This window comes from Salvia hispanica, chromosome 1 (assembly GCF_029641045.1).
Source record: "Salvia hispanica isolate PSC_SH4W2 chromosome 1, Shi_PSC_v1, whole genome shotgun sequence".
Classification (NCBI taxonomy): Eukaryota; Viridiplantae; Streptophyta; class Magnoliopsida; order Lamiales; family Lamiaceae; genus Salvia; species Salvia hispanica.
In genome coordinates this window covers 20,371,499-20,381,905 of record NC_142692.1, presented here as the reverse complement: position 1 = coordinate 20,381,905, position 10,407 = coordinate 20,371,499, and the positions used below count along the sequence as shown (strand labels likewise).

The window sequence follows — 10,407 nt, the reverse complement described above, 5'->3', positions numbered from 1 at the left end:
AACAAGTAAAGATTAAACTAGAAAGCAAGGTAACGATTGTTTTGCCACTCCGGGCGATGATACTACTATACTACTGCGATAACTGGCTGGAATGGCGGACTGATGACTTCTCCGGCAGACTCTTGGACGTCAAGTGACCATGGCTGTGGCGAGGAACGAGAGATTGGATAATGCTGAAGGAACTGATCTTCTAGAGAGAATTCTAACTAAGTGTGGTGGCTGGACTCAAAGGAGAACTCTAAGTGTGTCCTCTCTCTCTCCAAGTGGCTTCTTTTATAGGGAGGCTTGCCCTTGCTTTTAGGGTAGACTTCCTTTAAGTTTTGACTTTTATGCCCTTGTTAATGATCATCCCAGCTATCCTTCTTCTCCATCTCGAGCCTTTTCTCTGGCATGCATCCTGGGTCAGTATTGCACCCTTCCAGCGCCCTTTTTCACTTGCGTCACCTGAATCGTCTCCTACTGACTTGGATCCTTTAATCCTGCATACTTGAGCAACTGTTTTGCAGATAATACATGCATTTCACGACATACTGACCAGTAACCAAGGCTCAGAATACGACTTATCACACACCAATGTCATCTTATTTCAGTAAGGCTTAGAAATATGCGGACTGACATTGCAACCTTTCACGATAGGTAGCCAAAGCCTATCTAGGTTGTGAAATTCTTCTTTTTCTTTTGCAAAGCATTGCATAGATCTGACCGTGTTACCTTAAAGTGGACGACGCCCACAACCGGTCTACTAAGCAAAAGACTTAGACTTTGTTTACTTCTTATGCATTTAAATGTTTTTAAAACATCTTATAAATGCACAAGCAAAAACAATATAATAATAATAGTGATTCTATTCGTGCGAGACTGCTCGAATAATACTGAATCGGGTTAAAAGTGGATTGTAGAGTTTTACGTATACAATCAAGATTCTATTCGCGCGAAACTTGCTCGAAACATGCTTTTCAGTATACCAAACCTAACAGTGGCAAGGAGGGAATGTACGGGATATGGTTAACAGTTTGGAGAATGGAAGGTTTGGGGAGGGGGGGGGGGGGTAATGGAGTCAATAGGCGTTTTGGAGGAGGAAATGAGGGGTATGGTCGTTTTGGGGTAGGAAACCAACATGGAGGGACGGAGCCTTATGGGGATAGATTTAGGAGGGATAGGTACTATGAGGAGGAACCCCGACCGAGGTTTGATGATCCGACCAAAACCTTGAAACAAAATCTACCCGAATTTCATGGCAAGTTTGATCCCGAGGCCTACTTGGAGTGGGAATCTCAAGTGGAGAAAATCTTCTCCCTCCACAACTATTTCGAGGGCGACAAGGTAAAGATTGCATTGGCCGAATTTAGGGGTAATGCTAATACTTGGTGGAATGATGTGTTGAGGAAAAGGAGGATAGCTAGAATTGGGGATGTGCGTTCATGGGATGAGTTGTACCGAATCATAAATGAATCCTTTGTACCTAGGTCCTATTATCACCATCTTCGAGGGGAACTTCAAGACCTAAGGCAAGGATCCATGAGTGTGATGGATTACTACTATGAACTTCTTGCCTCTATGAACAAGATTGGAGTGAATGAATCGGAGGAATCCACTCAAGACCGATTCATCCATGGTCTCAACACTTCGTTGAAGTATAAAGTCCAAATTGAGGCTTTAAGGGGAATCACTTTGGGGGAAGTACTAAGTTTTGCCGAAACCTTTGAGAGGCAAGGAAAAGAAGTGGCTCTTAGCAAGGCGAGGGTGGCCTCTAACCAAACCGGGATGGGAGGAAATAAGTGGAGTACCCCTTCCAAGAAAATGGAGAGTCCACCTATTACTCAAGGCAAGACACCATACAAGGCATCGCCAAGTCCGAGCCCACAAACTACCAAAAATCCTTCTTTGACGGAGAGTATCAAGGTGCAATGTTTCAAGTGTAAGGGCTTTGGTCACTACGCACGTGAGTGCCCTAACTAAAGAGTGATGGTTATTGGGCAAGATGAGGGCGTGCATAGTGAGGATGAGGCGAGTGTGGAGCCGTGTATGTCATATTCTAGTGGAGAAGAAGAGGATGAGGGGTCGAAGACACTAGTGATGCTAAGGATGCTCAATGTACAACCCCGACCTTGAAGAGCATAAGGAGCAAAGGTGCAACATCTTCCATATGAATTGCAAGGTATGAACTAAAAATTGTTTGGTGATTATTGATGGAGGTAGTTGTGCTAATGTGGTAAGTGAACAATTGGTGGCCAAGTTGGGGTTGAAAGTTGACAAACATCCCAATCCTTACAAGCTTCAATGGCTAGGGGAGTCCGGGGAGCTAAAGGTGAAGGCTCAATGCTTAGTTCCTTTGAAGAATGGTGTCTTTGAGGATGAGGTGATGTGTGATATCATTCCAATGACGGCTTGTCATGTGTTGTTGGGAAGGCCTTGGGAGTTTGATAGGAGGGTGTACAAGAATGGTTTCACCAATAAATATTTCTACATGGTGAATGGTTTGAAGGTTAGGTTGAAGCCCCTCTTACCTAAGGATGTGTTTGAGGCACACCAACATCTACAAAGAGAAAGGGAAAGGGATAGAGAGAAAAGACTTGTGAGTGAGGGTGAGCTAAAAAAGCCAAGTGAGAGTGGGGGTGGTGAGAACAAAAATAAAGTACCTAAATAAGAAAAACCACAAGCAAGGGAGGGAAAATGTTGCTTGTTAGCTAAGACTCCCGACCTTGGGTGGGCACTAAAAAGCCGTTCAACCATTCTCCTCATGGTCCTGAACGATTTATGTTTAAAGGCTAACACTAACCCTTGTCCTTTGATGATTGAAAGTGTTTTGCAAGGTTTTAAGGATGTCTTCCCGGATGAGCTACCCGATGAGCTTCCACCATTGAGGGGCATTGAGCACCAAATTGACTTTGTGTCGGGTTCATCTCTTCCCAATCGGGCGCCGTACAAGGCCAACCCAAAGGAGACTCAAGAGCTTCAAAGGAAAGTCGAGGGACTCCTTGCCAAAGGTTTGATTCGAGAATCTCTTTCACTTTGCGCCGTACCCGTTATTTTGGTGCCTAAGAAGGATGGAACTTGGAGAATGTGTGTAGATTGTAGAGCTATCAACAAGATCACCATTAAGTATATGCACCCCATACCTAGGTTAGATGGCATGCTTGAGGATCTATGTGGCTCTAATTGTTTCTACAAAATTGATTTAGCAAGTGAGTATCACCAAATTTGCATGAAAGAAGGGGATGAATGGAAAACCGTTTTTAAAACAAAATTTGGCTTATATTGAATGGCTTGTTATGCCTTTTGGGTTGACTAATGCTCATTCCAATTTCATGCAATTGATGAATCATGTGCTTCACCCTTTAATTGGAAAATTTGTGGTGGTATACTTTGATGATATCTTGATTTATAGTAAAAGCGTGGAAGAGCATGCTAGTCATCTTAAAAATGTTCTTGAAGTGTTGAGAATGCATGCTTTGTATGCCAAGTTATCTAAATGCACTTTTTGTGTTGATGAGGTGGTGTTTCTTGGATTTGTTGTGGAGAGGGATGGTGTGAAGGTAGATGATGAGAAAGTGAAGGCGATTAGGGAGTGGCCTACACCCAAGAATGTGAGTGAGATTCGATCTTTCCATGGTCTAGCAAGCTTCTATAGGAGGTTTGTGAGGGACTTTTCCGCTAAGGCCTCCCCCCTAAATCACCTTGTGAAGAAGAATGTAGAGTTTAAGTGGGGAGAGGAGCAAGAAAAGGCCTTTAACACTTTGAAAAATGACCTTACCCATGCTCCTTTGTTAGCCCTTCCCAACTTTGACAAAACCTTTGAATTGAAGTGTGATGCTAGTGGTGTGGGGATAGGTGGAGTGCTCATGCAAGAGGGAAAGCCCATAGCCTACTTCTCCGAAAAGCTTGGCCAAGCCTAACTAAACTACCCTACTTATGACAAGGAGTTGTATGTCATAGTGAGGTGCTTGGAGAATTGACACCATTACCTCATGCATAGGGAGTTTGTGATTCACACCGATCATGAGTGCATTAAGTTCCTAGGGGGTCAACATAAGCTTGATAAGAGGCATGCCAAGTGGAGTGCGTTTCTAGAAACTTTTCCTTATGTGATCAAATATAAAAAGGGGAAGGAGAATGTCGTTGCCGATGCCCTTTCGAGGAAACCTCACGTGCCTTTAGATGATGATGCTTTGATTGATAATCATTTGATGCATGTGAGAAAACAAGTGCTTGTTGTGTGTGCTTCAAAGTATGTTGGTTTTGAGTTCATTAAAGACTTATATGAGCATGACCATGATTTTGTCACTATCTTTGAAGCATGTGAAAAGGGTTCTTTGGATAAATACTATAGGATGGATGGTTATTTGTATAAGGAGAATAAGCTTTGCATGCCTAATTGCTCTATTCGTGACTTGTTGATTAAGGAGTCTCATTTGGGAGGATTGATGGGGGCATTTTGGAGTGTTAAAAACTTTTGATATTTTGAGTGAGCATTTCTTTTGGCCTTGCATGAAGAAGCATGTTGAGAGATTTTGTGGTCAATGCATAGAGTGTAAGCAAGCTAAGTCTAAGTCTAATAACTTTGGGCTTTATACTCCTTTGCCTCCACCTACACACCCTTGGATAGATATCTCCATGGATTTTGTGCTAGGCCTACCCATGTTTTCTAGAAAGAATGATAGTATTTTGGTAGTAGTGGATAGGTTCTCCAAGATAACTCATTTCATTCCATGTAGGAAGACAAATGATCCTAAGAGGTGGTCAAATTGCATGGTGTCCCAAAAATCATTGTGAGTGATAGGGATGTCAAATTTTTGAATTTCTTTTGGAAAACCCTTTGGGGAAGTCTTGGAACCAAACTTCTCTTTTCTACTACCGTTCATCCCCAAACGGATGGGCAAACGGAAGTAGTGAATAGGTCCTTAGGTACCCTCCTTCGTGCCCTAGTATTTGAGAATAAGATGTCTTGGGAGGAGTGCCTACCTATAGCCGAGTTTGTATACAATAGGACTTTGCATTCTACGACTAAGTTGTCTCCTTTTGAAGTTGTTTATGGATTTAACCCCCTAACTCCGTTGGATTTGTCCACGGTGGATTTGCCTTTGCCATTTATGCTTGATGTAGGGGGAGAGGAGAAAGCTAAGTTCGTGAAGGAGTTGCACATGCAAGTGCAAGAGAGGATTCGAGAAAAGGGAGAGCTAGTAGTGCGTCAAGTGAACAAAGGGCGCAAGAAGGTGATTTTTGAACCCGGTGATTGGGTTTGGGTGCATCTTAGGAAGATCCGTTTCCCCGACAAGACCAAGGGCAAGCTTGCCCCTAGAGGAGATGGACCCTTCATCGTGTTGGATCGCGTCAACGACAATGCCTATGTGATCGACTTGCCCGGTGAGTATAATGTTAGTTGCACGTTCAATGTAACTGATTAGAGTCCGTTTGATTTTGTAGGAAGCCTGGATTTGAAGACAAATCCTTTCCAAGAAGGGGAGGATGATACGCACACACATGGCAGACCCACGACGAGGGCCATGACGAGGCGGCTTCGGGATGGGATTGCTACATTCATTCAAAAGTCCATGCAGGAGGAGCCTAGGATGACGGAGGAGCCAAAGATGAGGATCGAGCTGAAAAACGAAACCCGATCGAGGAGTCTAGAGAGAACGCCCGGGTCGGGCGTTTTGCTTGTGAAAATCGCCCGACCGGGCAAATTGGCGATCCCCTCCCGTAGAAGAACGCCTGGGTCGGGCGTTTCGTTTGTAAAATCGCTCTGGGACAGAGCAAACGCCCGGACCGGGAGTTTTGGTCTGTGAAAATTGCCCGGCCGGGCATTGTTTTTACAGATACTTAGATTTTGTGGGCCAATTTTCTATTTTTGGACCCTTAGTATAACTACCTATGAGGTCATTTCATTTGTTAGATTTTGCTGAATTAAAGTTTCTACCCTAGAGAGTTTCCTCTTTGAGGATTGTATCCAATTCCTTCCTTGAAGGTTGCTTGTTTCCATCTTTGATTGATTCAAGTAGAAGTATGCATCAATGGAGTGTATCCACTAGGTAGTGGAGCCAAGGGGTGATAGAGCTAATGAAAGTTTCCTAGGGTTGTATCCATCCTTTTGGTTAAGGTCCTATGGTTGTAGCTCTCTTATCGCATCCTTATACGCATGCTTTTTATTCCTAATCTACCATCTTTTCTGGTTTAGATTCAATTTTTGTTGGTTGGATCATTTATTATCTTTTGTCTTGTGTTGATAAATTGAACATAGTCTCACAAAAATATTTTAGATCAAACATCAAAGGGAAAAATTCTTGGGAAATGGATCAAAAAATACATGGATCCTTATCATTTATGTTCAAAAATGTTAATTAACTACAGGTCAACAAAAAAGCTACTACTCCTATGTAAGAAAAATGTGAGGGAAATAGAAAAGTCTCATGCTTTTCATATGGCCAAGTCTTTTTGGCTTTTCACCTTAGGTAATCTCCAATATGTTTATGAGGTGCCTTAATGCCGAGACCTCTCGTGTGGCCACTCCTATCCTATAAATAGATGAGTGTTTTGGAGTAGAGAACACACACCAACAATCATTCTCTCTTATCTCTAAGCTCTCAAGCATTCTAGTTCGCATCTTAGGAGCATTGCATTGCTCGGTTCTTGCCTCCAATTCAAGTTCGCCGGAGCCTACGAGTTTGAGGTGCTTCAACTCGATAGGAGGAATGTCGTTTCATCTTTGGGGACGTTGCGCCAATCCGTGAGCACTAGCCAGGGCGTATCTCGTCTTGCGGAGAAAGGGATACCTCGACTTGACTTGAAGAAGACTATAGTTTGCATCTCATTCTTTTATTGTATTTCTTTTGTTTTATTTACCTTCTAGTTTTTGGTTCTTTTGTAATAGCAAGGGTTTGCCCGTGTAAAGGCTAGACTATTTCCAACTATCGCTGACGAGATAGTGTACTCTTGCTATCATCATGTCGACCGAAGCTGGAGGAAACATAAAATTCAAAGCTGGAATGAAGCAACAAATAGGCGCAATGACGATGCGCAATGAAGTGGTCAATTTCTTGAGATCCATTCTCTTGAGAATTGTGTTTATCGTTTGTCATTTGACAAGCAAAACCAGTTTTGACTTGGTAGTAATAATACATGTGGTGTTGAATATAACAATGCACATATGGTTGAAGATAATTGTGTACTTATTGTCGGAGACAATATTGTGCAAATTATTTGAACGTGTTGTTATAAACAACAAAGATCACACAGTGGTCGCGATGGTTTCCGACGTGAACCATGGTAATAATCCAAATGAATGGTTTGTTGATACGGGTGCCACATGTCATGTGTGCTCTGAGAGAAGCATTTTTTCTACTTACAAATCTTTTGGAGGTAAAAAAGTATGCATGGGAAACCAAGCCTCTTCTGAGGTGGTTGGCGTGGGTAATGTGTTCCTAAAATTAGGATCTGGAAAGGTTCTTACCCTAAAGAATGTGTTGCATGTCCCAGACATCCGAAATAATTTGGTGTTAGGCTCATTTCTAGTAAATCATGGATTTTCACTAGAATTTGAGTGTGAAAAGGTTATATTGACCAAGTATGGAAAGTTCATAGGTGAAGGTCACCTAGTGAATGGCCTTTTTGAGCTGAATGTTACGATTTTTCACCGTGGAAAAGGAATAAGCAATAAGGAAGATGACACATCTTCTTATTTGTTTGAGTGCTCTGATTTATGGCATAAAAGATTGAGACATTTAAATCTAAATGCTATAAAAAGATTAGGAAATCTTGATTTACTAAAAGTTAATGAGTTTAATTCACAAAAGAAATGTGAAGTTTGTGTTGAAGCAAAAATGACCAAGTTGTCGTTCCGCTCGGTAGAACGGAGCACCAAACCTCTAGAGCTGATCCGTACAGATATATGTGATTTAAAATTTGTGCAGACTAGAGGTGGTAAAAATTATTTCATCACATTCAGTGATGATTGCACAAGGTATTGTTACATTTACTTATTAAGAAGTAAAGATGAGGCAATTGAAGCGTTTAAAGACTTCAAAAATGAAGCCGAAAATCAACTTAATTGTCGAATTAAGTGTGTTCGAAGTGATAGAGGGGGTGAATATGTTGCGCCGTTTGTAGAATTATGTCATGCAAATGGTATAATTCACCAAACAATAGCTCCATATTCTCCTCAGTTGAACGGTGTTGCTGAAAGCAAAAATCGAACACTGAAAGAGATGATGAATGCTCTGTTGATTACCCCAGAACATGTGGGGGGAAGCTCTGCTAACCGCGAATTACATATTGAACAAGATTCCACTCAAAAATAGGGATGTGACTCCTTATGAATTGTGGAAGGGAAAGAAACCTTTATATACATACCTCAAAGTGTGGGGGTGTTTAGCAAAGGTACAAGTGCCGCCTCCAAAACAAGTCGCAATTGGCCCTAAAACAGTCGATTGTATCTTTATTGGATATGCATTGAACAGTAGCGCATGTCGCTTCTTAGTTCAATAGTCAGCTATACCTGATGTAGCTGAAGGAACAATAATTGAGTCAAGGAATGCTATATTCTTTGAGAATGTGTTTCCTTGCAAGAAGCACAATGATCATTCTAGTGAAAGAATGATGGATGAAACCACTAGTTCTAATTCTCCAAAAGTGACGAGGACAAGTCCCGATGATGTAGAACCAAAACGTTGGTAAAAGAGTTAGAGTTGCTAAGACTTTTGGTCCAAACTTCATAACTTTTATGTTGGATGGTGAACCAAAGTCATTATCAGAAGCACTGTCTGGCCCAGACGCGGTGTGGTGGCTAGAAGCTATCAACAGTGAAATGGAATCCATCATGCTAAATAACACATGGGTGTTAGTAGACTTGCCAGAAGGTTGTAAGGCCTTAGGATGCAAGTGGATTCTGAAAAAGAAATATAAACCCAATGGTACTGTGGATAAGAACAAAGTCCGCCTAGTAGTCAAAGGTATTAAATAGAAAGAAGGGCATGACTTCTTTGATACTTACTCACCTGTTACGAGAATAGCTTTCATTCGGGTGCTTCTTGCAATTGCTGCGTTGCACAATCTTGAGATTCACCAAATGGATGTGAAAACTACATTCCTGAATGGTGATTTGGAAGAAGAGATATACATGGAGCAACCTTAAGGGTTTGTTGTGCCCGGACAAGAGCGCAAGGTATGCAAATTGGTAAAGTCTCTTTATGGGTTAAAGCAAGCGCCGTTGCAATGACACTTGAAGTTTGACAATGTGATGTTGACTAATGGATTCACTATCAACGAGTGTGATAAGTGTGTTTACATTAAGAACATAGATAACAGATTTGTTATTGTGTGTCTTTATGTTGATGATATGTTGATAATGGGAAGCAATAGTGTCGTTATAAACGAGACTAAAAACATGTTGAAAAGAAATTTCGATATGAAAGATATGGGTCTAGCTAATATGATTCTCGGAATCAAAATATTGAGGACTAATGAAGGAATTGCCTTAACACAATCTCATTATGTTGAGAAAAGGCTTAAGAAATTCAACTCGTTTGATTGTAAGTCAGCAAAGACTCCTTTGGAGCTCAATGTCCATCTAAGAAAGAATAAGGGTGAGCCTGTTGCTCAAGAAGAGTATGCAACGGTTATAGGAAGTCTGATGTTTATCACGAACTATACTAGACCAGATCTTGCTTGTACGGTGAACAAGTTGAGCCGATTCACGAGCAATCCAAGCAAGGAACTTTGGAAAGCTCTGTGCAGAGTTTTGAGATACTTGAAGTAGATTATTGACTTTGGACTTCACTACACAAGATATCCCCAAGTACTTGAAGGGTACTGTGACGCAAATTGGATCTCTGATTCAAAAGACTCATTTTCGACAAGTGGGTATGTGTTCACTGTCGGGGGTGGTGTTGTTTCGTGGAAGTCAGCGAAACAGACATGTATTACTCGTTCCACCATAGAATCCGAGTTTATCGATTAGATAAAGCAGGGGAAGAAGCCGAGTGGCTCAGAAATTTCCTGGAATGTATTCCATGTTGGAAGAAGCCAGTGCCCACAGTAGTGATACACTGTAATAGCAAAACAGCTATAGGTAGAGCACACAATGGCTTCTATAATGGTAAGTCTCGACACATTCGTCGACGACATAATACCGTAAGGCAGTTGATCACAAGTGGTGCTATCGCAGTTGACTATGTTAAATCAGTGGATAACAAAGCGGATCCATTAACACAAGGTTTAAACCGTTATCAAAAGCATTAATTGCTAAAAGGAATGAGACTGAAAACCACATCTTAAAAGATGAGTATAGTGGTAACGCAACCATACGATTGGAGGGTATTGGTTCAATGGGAAACAAAGCTATACAAATCTAGTTGTAACACTCAGAAGATTTTAATCTTCGCCCATTCTTCAGAAAGCATTGAGTGTTGTAAC

General features: G+C 41.5%; 1 pseudogene; it reads left to right on the top strand.

Moving 5' to 3' along the window:
- The first annotated feature begins 1,020 nt into the window (after nucleotides 1-1,020).
- LOC148933407 (uncharacterized) lies at nucleotides 1,021-9,127 on the top strand (annotated as a pseudogene).
- The last annotated feature ends 1,280 nt before the right edge of the window (nucleotides 9,128-10,407 follow it).